The sequence below is a fragment of the Jaculus jaculus genome, chromosome 12, assembly GCF_020740685.1.
Source record: "Jaculus jaculus isolate mJacJac1 chromosome 12, mJacJac1.mat.Y.cur, whole genome shotgun sequence".
Lineage (NCBI taxonomy): Eukaryota > Metazoa > Chordata > Mammalia > Rodentia > Dipodidae > Jaculus > Jaculus jaculus.
Genome location: NC_059113.1, coordinates 69,608,592 through 69,619,601, shown reverse-complemented (window position 1 = coordinate 69,619,601; position 11,010 = coordinate 69,608,592). Strand labels below are relative to the sequence as shown.

General features: G+C 43.6%; 1 pseudogene; it reads left to right on the top strand.

Annotated features, from left to right (window-relative positions):
• The first annotated feature begins 5,000 nt into the window (after positions 1-5,000).
• On the top strand, positions 5,001-7,506 carry LOC101611809 (annotated as a pseudogene).
• The last annotated feature ends 3,504 nt before the right edge of the window (positions 7,507-11,010 follow it).

The following is an 11,010-nucleotide window of genomic DNA, read 5'->3' as shown; positions in this document are numbered from 1 at the left end:
ATCACCAGGACAGCAGTTTAATAGGTGGAAAGACATTTTGACTCTTGGCTTCAGAGGTTTCACCCCATGGTCAGCCAGCTCCACTGCTTTTAGGTCTGTGTTGGGGCACAGCATTGCAACAACAGGGCAAATAGTAGAGGAGAATGCTCACCTCATGAGGGCCAGGATGCAGAGAATGGGAGGGACAAGGGGCAAGGTCTGTCTCCACCCAGGTCACAGTTCCTAACAGTTCAGTCAGCTTTGAGCCCTGTAAATCCATTGATAAAGCTGCATCCTGACAATCCAGCTGCTTTTCAGTAGCATCATCAGCTGAGGGCCAAGGCTTCAACACACGAACTTTGTGAGAGGACACTTCATATTCTCTGTGAAGACTCAGTGCTGTAGTCAGCTTCTATACTGCTGGGATGAACATCCAAACAAAACGCAGTGCATGGGAGGAAGAGGTTTATTTCAGGCTTATAGATCCAGGAGAAGTTCCATCCATGGCAGAAGCAGCTGCTTTTACACATCCAAGCAGAGAAGCAAAACCAGTAACACCATCAGACAGTACAAGCAAGCACAAACCAGCAGCAAGCAGGACCTCCTTTCTCTTACACATTTGGGCTGGAATCAGATATAACCCCAAACACACCTTTGGCTAGACATAGGGACACCTCCTCCAGCCAGGCAGCTAGAGATATCTGAGTATGGGGCCAGACATTTCAAACTACCTCCATCAGTAAATTTCACAAGTTTGGGACCTAGGTTCAATTCCTAGAACTAGAACACATGTAAAAACATGAAGAAATAATAAACATCTTTCCATGATGGCACACACTTGTAATCCCAATGCTGGGGAGGTGGCATCAGGCAGATACCTGAGGCTCACTAACCAGTCATGCTATTGGCAAGCTCTTGACCAATAAGAGAACCTGTCTCAAAAGAGCGAGATAGAGCCAGGCGTGGTGTTGCACATCTTTAATCCCAGCACTTGGGAGGCAGAGGTAGGAGGATCACCATGAGTTCAAGGCCACCCTGACACTATATAGTTAATTCCAGGTCAGCCTGGACCAGAGGGAGACCCTACCTCAAAAAAAAAAAAAAAGGTGAGACAGATGAGGATGACACCCAAGGTTGTCTTCTGGCCTCCTTATACACATGAACATGTACATGTGCACACAAACATACACACACACACACACACACACACACACACACACATGTTCACATACACACATACACTAGAAAGAATGACATGATTGGTTCTATGATGCTGAAACACAAAGCTATAGATTTAAGGTGCAGGAATAGGGAAAATAAAGTATAACCTTCAAGAAAAAAATGTTAAACATATCAAAAATTGTATCTGTAGTGCATGTTACAAGAAAGAACAGAAATCAAAAAGTGAAATTTAAAATATTATTCAGAAAGTATTTTACTTTGTGCATAAATAAAACTAATTTCCATATTGAGGCAATGGCTAGGGAGACAATAAGATCTGTAATAAGCTTCTAGGTCACCAATAAAAAGGTAAATCATTTCATTTGATCACTGAACCAGTAATACAATTACCTACTTATGTGATAGGCTATCCAGAGGAACAGAAATCATATAGGAAACAAAACAAAAGATTTCTCCACCTCTCTTTCCCTGCTTGCCATTTGGAGGAGACAGTATCACTAGTGAGTGAGAGAGGCAGTCAACATGTAGCATCGTGGTTCAGGAGAGAATGTGACACTGAGACTGGATCCAATAGCCTGCTAGCCAAGCATAAAGTAGAACAGCCACCCTAGGCAGCAAGAATGGCATGTGCAAAGACTTTGGGTGTTTTGAGAACCAAATGAAGGCTCTGCAATTGTGTCACAGTGACAAAGGAAAGTGTGACTCCAGTTGTGGTTGCAGCAGTGGGCTGAGCTCTGAGTAGCTTGTTGGCTCCTCTAAGCAATTTAGGGAATATTCAAAGAACATGAGCAATAAAATGAAGGTTTTCTGAATAGGACATCATCTAATTAATGGGCAACTTCTGTGGCTTTCTTCAAACTTAAATCCAGATTCCTGATGTACCTCCCCCTACATCTTCACTCTTCCCTCCAGCCCTCTCCCCTCCCCCTTCTCTTTTCTTGACATAGAACTTTACTTGCTTTGTTCCAGTCACCCCAAGATTGCTCTCATTTCAGGCTCCTGGAACACAGGTACTCAGATCTCTATGCAGCTCCAGGGCACACTTCCCTTGGGTCTCTGAACACATATCATTCTTGAAGGTGGTCCTTTTTTCTGATGTAAAAGAAACTATTTGCTGTCTCTACCTACTTAACTGTGTACTAACAGTACACAATGTTAATTCTCAATACTCATCCATCTAGCCTTTACCCTGTCAAATTCTTTATGCTCATTATCACATTGTAATTTCCTTACCCTATGAGGAGCATCAAGCATATTTCTCCTTTACAAAGACAGTGATGGTCCCTTACCACACCCTAGGCAAGTGACTGTAGCTACAATCACTGGCCCTGTGTCATTGGCAACCCTGTATCCTAACACATAACACAGGTGGCATTATAATTACAGAAGGAGAGGACCAAGAAGATGGAGACAAGAAATGTATGAAGCCAGTTGTGGTTGTACACACCTGTAACCTCAGCATTCCTGAGGCTAAAGCAAGAGGATCCCAAATTCATGGTCAGCCTATGCTGCATGATGAGACAAAAATCACAAAATCAATCACAAAACCACAAAACAATCACAAAAACAAGCAAAACAAAACAAAAAGGAAAGGACAGGAAAATGAGACTATATAATACCTGATAACTTCCCCAAATTCATGAAAGGCCACATGCTACAGATCCAAAAACCTCAGAGAATTCCAAGTAGTAAAGTACAAAAAATTAGATGGATAGATAGATAGATAGATAGATAGATAGATAGATAGATAGATAGAGATAGATAGATAGATAGATAGATAGATAGATAGATAGATAGATATAGATAGATAGATAGATAGATAGATAGATAGATAGATATAGATAGATGATAGATAGATAGATAGATAGATAGATAGATAGATAGATAGATAGATAGATATAGATAGATGATAGATAGAACTAGAGAGTCAGAGCCAAACTGCAAAAATTGAGGACAGAGGAAAAAAAAAAGTTGTATCAGACACAGAAAGGAAGCTTGCAGTATACAAAGCTAAGCACTAGAACTTACTTATCACCAGAAGCAATGAGCACAGACCACAGTGTTACTTCTTCACCACAGGTGGCTGATACTGAAATGCTAGCACTGAGAAGGCTGAGCCAGGAAGATCATGAATTTGAGGACAGTCTGGGCTATTCAGTGAGACTGTATCTCTGAAAAATATATATATATCTTTAAAGAAAATGAAAGAAGTTTATATCTAACAAGATATCCACCAAAAATTAAGTAAAAATAAAGACATTTTTCAGACTGTCCAAAAGCTTCAAGAATGTTTCACTAGACCTCCACTGGAATAAATGTTAGAAGATAAAAATATGTAGTGTCTTGATTAACACTGTCAAAATAATTGAATGGCACATGTGAGATGTGACAGTGTCACTGTAGGTAAATTATAACAACTAAATTTTTATAACTGGAAGCTTATAAATAAATGATTCCTACACAAATAGTTATTGCTTTTTATTCAAAACAGTAAAAATTATAGAATCAGTTCCCCATTGTCCCATTTGTATTGGTCAGCTTTCTAGACACACAGAACACATTTTGGCTCACTATCTTGGAGGTTTCGGTATATGATCAGTTGGTCCTGTGACTCTGAGCCTGTGTCAAGTCATCATGATAGGAGAGTGTGGTAGAGAAAAACTGTTCACCTCCCACTAAAGGTACTCTTTAAAGGTCCCATCACCTCCCAAAACCTCTATCTAGAAACCAATCTTCTAGCACCTGAGCCTTGGAGAACACTCAAGTTCCAATTTACAGCACTGTTTCAACTAGAACACCCCTTCATCACCCAACACACAAATAACAACAAGGCCAGAGAATATAATGGTGTATACCTGTGATGGTTAATCTCGATTGTCAACTTGATCTAGGATCACCTAGGAGATAAACCTGTGAGCATGTCTATGAAAGAGTTTCTAGACTGGTCTATTTGAAATAGAAAGATTCACTCTACCTGTAGCAGCATCATTCCCTAAGCTTGGGTCCTGGACTGTATAAAAAATAGAAAGCTAGCTGTATAAGCTGGAAAAGTGCTGCTTCCAGTGTTCTTCCAAACCAAAATGCAAAGCCTTCCCAGGAAGGAAATTGACAGTCTATCAAAAATAGAGAGATATGCAATGTTTTTAATATTTTTTATTTATGAGATAAAGGGGTAGTATGAGCATGCCAGAGCCACTGCAAACAAACTCCAGATGTCTGTGCCATTTTGTCCATCTGGCTTTAGATGGGCCCTGGGGAAAGGAACCCAGCCATCAGGCTTTGCCAGCGACCTTTAACAGCTGCGTCATTTCTCCAGGCCCATAACGTTTATTTTAAAGTTCAGTTTAGTAGCATTGATGTTAGTGAAAAAATAGAAAACTGAAATGGCAAACTGTGATTATGAAGAAACAATTAAATAATAAGATAGCTAAGTAATGGATTATGCAAATATGTTTCAAAGGAGTGCAAGACCATTTACAATGCTCACAAATTGTGTTCTATGGAAGACACAGATAAAGATATAATAAAATACATACACTGTGATGGTTGGTTTGTGTTGTCACCTTGACTGAATTGAGAAATGCCCAGAAAATTTGTAGCATGCCCTTCTGGGCATTTCTAGAGACAGTTGCCATAAGTTTCAGTGAACTGCCTGGGTACAAATGCCATGAATGTGGGTGGCACCATCCACTAGGCTGAGACCCGATGGAGCATTAAGGAGAAGAGTGGCACGCTGATTAAGATGCAGGTTCAGTCCAGACGAACCCCGCCCCAGCCGGGCTCAGGCAGCAGGAGGACCTGGAGCTGAAGCACCCGAGCCCGCAGCGGCGGCAGGAACGATGTGGTTCTTTGCCCTGGATCCAGTCCGAGACTTCCCGCTCCGAGGTCAGCCCACCTGGGCCCTGGATCCTGCACCACAGTCACAAGAAGGGACAGACTCCAAACCCCAGGCCAATTGCTGAGCTAGCTGACACCCCTCAGGACTTTCTGTCCTCTTCCAGGCCGCAGGCAGCGTAGTGTCAATCTTCGTGTATGATGTGAAGCCTGGGGCTGAAGAGCAGACCCAGGTGGCCAAAGCTGCCTTCAAGCGCCTCAAGCATCTCCGGCACTCCAACATCCTATCCTACATTGATTGGTTGGAGATTGAAAAGTGCCTCCATGTGGTGACAAAGGCTGTGGCCCTACTTAGAACATACCTCAAAACAAGAGCGGAGGCTGGTGGCCTAAAGGAGCAGGAGCTGTCCTGGGGTCTACACCAGATAGTGAAAGCCCTCAGCTTCCTGGTCAACAACTGCAGTCTCATCCACAATAATGTCTGCATGGCCGCTGTGTTGGTGGACAGGGCTGGAGATTGGAAACTTGGAGGCCTGGACTACATGTTTTTAGCCCAGGGCAATGGTGGGGGACCTCCCAGCAAGGGGATCCCTGAGCATGAGCAGTATGATCCCCCGGAGTTGTCTGACAGCAGTGGCAGAGCACTGAGAGAGAAGTGGTCAGCAGATACGTGGCGGTTGGGCTGTCTCATCTGGGTAGTCTTCAATGGGCCCCTACTTTGGGCAGCCGCCCTTCGCAACCCCGGGAAGGTATGTGTCTAGACCTTGCCTATCAGCTCTGCCCCAGCCCTTTCCTCCTTGTCAGCTACCTACCACACCTTCCCTGACATGGCGCCTTCTCCTACAGATACCCAATTCCCTAGTGACCCAGTACTGTGAACTGGTGGGAGCCAACCCCAAAGTGTGTCCCAAACCAGGCCGTTTCCTGCAGAACTGCCGGGCCCCTGGTGGCTTCATGAACAACCGCTTTGTGGAAACCAACCTCTTTAGGAAGAGATTCAGACCAAAGAGCCAGCTGAGAAGCAGAAGTTCTTCCAAGAGCTGAGCAAGAGTCTAGACTCCTTTCCCAAAGATTTCTGTCGGCACAAGGTGCTGCCCCAGCTGCTGACTGCCTTTGAGTTTGGCAATTCTGGGGCTGTGGTCCTCACACCTCTCTTCAAGGTGGGCAAGTTCCTCAGTGCCAAGGAATACCAGAAGATTATCCCTGTGGTGGTTAAGATGTTCCTATCCATTGACCACACTATGCGCATCCGCCTCCTCCAACAGACGGAACAATTCATCCAATACCTTAATGAGCCAACAGTCAACACCCAGATCTTCCCCCATGTTGTACAAGACTTCCTGGATACCAACTCTGCCATCTGGGAGCAGACGGTCAAGTCCATGCTCCTCCTGGCTCCGAAGTTGAATGAAGCCAACCTCAATGTGGAGCTGATGAAACATTTTGCTGGACTGCAAGCCAAGGATGATCAGGGTCCCATCCGCTGCAACACCACGGTCTGCCTAAGCAAAATTGGCTTCTACCTCAATGCCAGTACTAGACACAGGGTCCTCACCTCCACCTTCAGCCGGACCACTAAGGACCCATTCGCGCCATCCTGGGTCCTGGTGTCCTGGGCTTTGCTGCTACGCACAACCTCTACTCGATGAAGGACTGTGCCCACAAGATCCTGCCTGTGCTCTGTGGCCTCACTGTGGACCCTGAAAAATCAGGGCCATCCGAAGTTTCCTGTCCAAACTAGAATCTCTCAGAGGATCCTACCCAGCTTGCAGAAGTTGAGAAAGATGTTCATACAGCCTCCAACCCTGGGACAGGAGGAGCTGCAGCCAGCTGGGCAGGCTGGGCCGTGACTGGGGTGTCCTCACTCACCTCCAAGCTGATCCGTGCATATCCCATGGCTACACTAGCAGAGACCAATGTGCCCCAGAGACCAGTGCCAGAGGGTCATCCTGTTCTGGCCCTTACCCTTGTCCCTGCCACTCCAATAGCCTCGAGCCATTGGGAAACACAGCCACAGCAGAGGACAGCAGCCGTACTGACAGATGGGATGAGGAGGACTGGGGCAGGAAACCGAGTCTGTTTTGGTTCAGCAGGATGAATGGGTGCCAGGGACCAAAGGAGCCAAGATGAACAGGTCAGGCAAAACTCAGATCATAAACTGGCTGAGTCAGACTGGAGCAGCTGAGAAGCTGAAGGTTCCTGGGACCAGGGCTGGCAGGAGCCCAGCTCTCCAGAGCCACCCCTTGAAGGCACCGGCTGGACAGTGAGTATAACTGGGGTGGCACAGAGCCCAGTGACAAGGGTGACCCCTTTGCTGCCTTGTCTCCTAGGCCAGACTCGGACTCATGGGACGAAGATAGCTGGGAGGGCTTGGAGACTGAGAGCCGACAGACGAGGGCTGAGCTGGCTTGGAAAAAGCATGAAGAGCTGCGAAGGGAAATGGAGGCCAAGCGCGCAGAGAAAAAGGCAGCCAAGGGCCCTATGAAGATGGGAGCCTGAAAGCTGGACTGAACCCTGGGAGTGGGCGCTTCCAGCCACTGGGGAGCAGGCCCCGCAGATGCATTTATTGTACAAACTATACGAGCCGGGCCAGGCCAGGCACATCTCCTGTAAATAATCAGAGTCACAATAAATTCTATTGCACAAAAAAAAAAAAGATGCAGGTTCAGCAGATTGTGGTGGCACAAACCATTATGATATTGCAGAAGAGGCATAGACTGGAGGATCAGGAGTTTGAGACCAGCCTGGGCTACACATTTAAAAAAGAAAGATGCAGGTTCAAAAGTCACAATAAATTCCAAATGGATTAGACACAGTGAAGTGTGCACACTGGTGCGCAGGTTAGAGAAGCTGACAGCCAAAACAAGAAGAGGCAGATCGAATAGAAAACTGACTTCTCAACAGATTCAAATTTCTGAAAATACCACCAATACTGTGCCTCTTTAAAAAAAAAAGAAAGTAAAAAGAAAAGTTTTTTACAAAGTAGAGGAAGAGAGAGGAGGAATGGAGGGAGAAGTGGATAGGGGGAGAGAGAAGGAGACAGGGAGGGAGGAAGAATTCTCAATTACAGAGATCTTTTTTGTTTTTGTTTTGGAGACAGTCTTACTATGTAGCCCAGACTGGCTTCAAGCTCATGGCAATCCTCCTGCCTCACACTCCCAGGTGCTGGGATTATGAGACAACAGTAAAATTTCATTTTCCCCATAGATAGTCAATAATCCCACCATACTTAAAGACAGATACTGCCCCTAATAACCAGTCATCTAGACATAGCGCGAATCACAAACCCACACATATTTTGCATCCATTCTTAAATTATATATTTTAATTTTCAATCCACTAATCCATTTGTCTGTTTCTCTGACCATACCAAACTGGTACTGTGGAGTTTAGTGTCTCTCAGGGCAAGTTACCAAATTCTCTATCAAAAGTCTAGGCCTTGGTGTTTCTCAATAAGTATCGGAATCAACCTTCAAAATAAAAAAAATATGAAAAGCTATTGGAACTGTGATCCCTTCAATCTTTTAATTTTTATTATTTTTAATATTTTATTCATTTATTTTAGAGAGATAGTAGGGGAGAGAGAAAGAGAGTGAGAATGGGCACAGCCAGGGCCTCTAGCCACTAGGGGCAAATGAACTCCAGACAAATGTGCTACCTTCTACACCTGGCTTTACATGTGTACTGTGGGATAGAACTCCAGTCTTTACAGGCAAGCACTTTAACTACTAAGCAGTATCTTCAGCCACTTAATTTCTGTTTTACTTAGTTAATATCTGAACATATTACAAAGTCGCCATATCTCCATCAGGTTATCCTCTTGTGCTCCCTCTGCCCTGCCCTCTCTCCACTGAGACACCTCCTCAGAGGGGTTATCAGTAGTCACTGTGGGGTCTTGTATGTCTTTCAATTGTTAAGCATAATAAATATCTTATTTTATTGAGATCTTTTACATCTTTCAATAATTTTACTATTTTCCTTATATAAATCTTGACTGAAGGCTGTTAAGGCATTTCCAAGTGCTTGGTATTGTCCACACTTGTTAGTGACACTTTCTTTTATTTGTTAACTGATAGTGATGGTTTATTTTTAAAAATTGAGTTGATTTCATATCCAACAATCTTAAAATACTATTCACAACCACTAACAATTTAGCTGTGAGTTCTTGGGAATTTTAATGTACGCAACCACCACACCATACAAACATTGCAGTTCCTGCCTACCTTTATAAGATGCATCTCTTGGGGTTGGCGGCATAGCTGAGGACAGTGCTGACTTAATGTGCTTGAGACCCTGGGTTTGATAAACATCATTCTTAACTTCCCTCCCTAAACTAAGATTATAGGATAATGCACAATGTAAAATGCCCTTGTTTTTCTTTTATTTTTGAAGGCCTTGGGTATGTTTTTAATATTCAGACATTTAGCATTATATTTACTACATTTTCCTCAAATAACCTTTATCAACTTGTCTTCAGTTTTCAGTTCACTGTTTTTGCCATAATTGTACACTGACTTTCATCAGATGCCTTTCCTTTTGAAATGACTATATGACTCCTCTCTTTAAACTGTGAGTGTGGAAAGTATTTTCCTTATTGACATGTATACATGTGTAATGTGCATGCATGTGTATATGTGCATTTGTATGTGGACACATGTGCAGGTACTCATACACCTGCATTCACATGCAGGTGCAGAATAGACATTGACACCAGGTGTCCTCCTCAGTTGCTCTGTAGCTTACTTTTTGAGACAGGGTCTCTCCCTGAACCTAAAACTACCTTATTCAGCTGTGTAGCTAGCCAGGGAGCCTCAGGGATGCTCCCATCTCCACTTCCCCAGCACTGGGATTGCAGACATCTATGTGGGTACTAAGGTTCAGAACTCAGGCCTTCATGTTTGCATAGCAAGCTCTTTATCCACAAAGCCATCTCCTCACTCCCATGCTAATTATTTTCTAAAGCTAAGCCACATCTAAATTTATGGAAAAATACCAATTTATACATGATATTATTTCAAATGCATTGTTACATTCGGTTTAATAATATTGTCTAAGAATGTGACATATAAGTTTATGAATGAAAGTAACCTGTTCCTTATACTCTGTCAGGTTTTTGTATCAAGCTTATGCCAGATATATCAAATGAGCTCCTAATTTACCATTTTTTATATTTTGGGGATAAAATGTATACAATCTATATGACAACTAAGTGTGTAGAAGATTTTTAACAATCTATTCTTTGAAGTTTCTTGAAGAAAATTATTTTAGCTATTGGCTGGTTATCACTGATGGCATGCTACTACAGAAAAATGAGATCAAAAAATGAAACTTAAGAATATCTGGCCACTATTCCATTTGAGTCCATAATATGGGGTGCATGAATCCTGTAAGATTTAAATTATTTTATTGTCCCTTCAGGCAACAGGCTTACAGCCAGCCAAAGACAGCCCTGTGCGGCACACCTGTGTCACAAGAAGCTCTGGTTACACCTAGAAAGGGAAGCAGGTGAGGACGAAGTGTTGCTCTTGGCGGAACCAGCCACCTTCAGTCACTGCCATGTGGCATGTGGCAGTCCTTACCAGGTCCTTGACTGGTGCTGCCTGCAGTGGTTGTGAGAAAGGCCTATCCCTGTCCTTTCACAGTGCCACCAGAGTCTAAACAATGAAAAGCACTTTTGTCTGCTGTAGGCATCATCATCTTTCTCCCAGTTTATACCATTCCAAGATGCTTTCCCAACACTATATCATTGATTTAAGAACACTCCCCTCATCTGGGTTTCCCACCAAATCCTGGTGCATTGTCAGCAGAGTCAGAGGTGAGGTCTCTCTGGTTCTCACTTCAACAAAACATTTCATATGTTTCACATTTGAGGAGGCTGGACTCAATCGACTCAGTCAATCTTGCAAACCTCTGCTGTGTTCTAGTGCCAGAGCCCATAACTGCCATAAAACAGGTTGATTTCAGGCTGCAATGCACTGGAAAAATGACATTTTGAATTTTTATTGGCACTTTGAA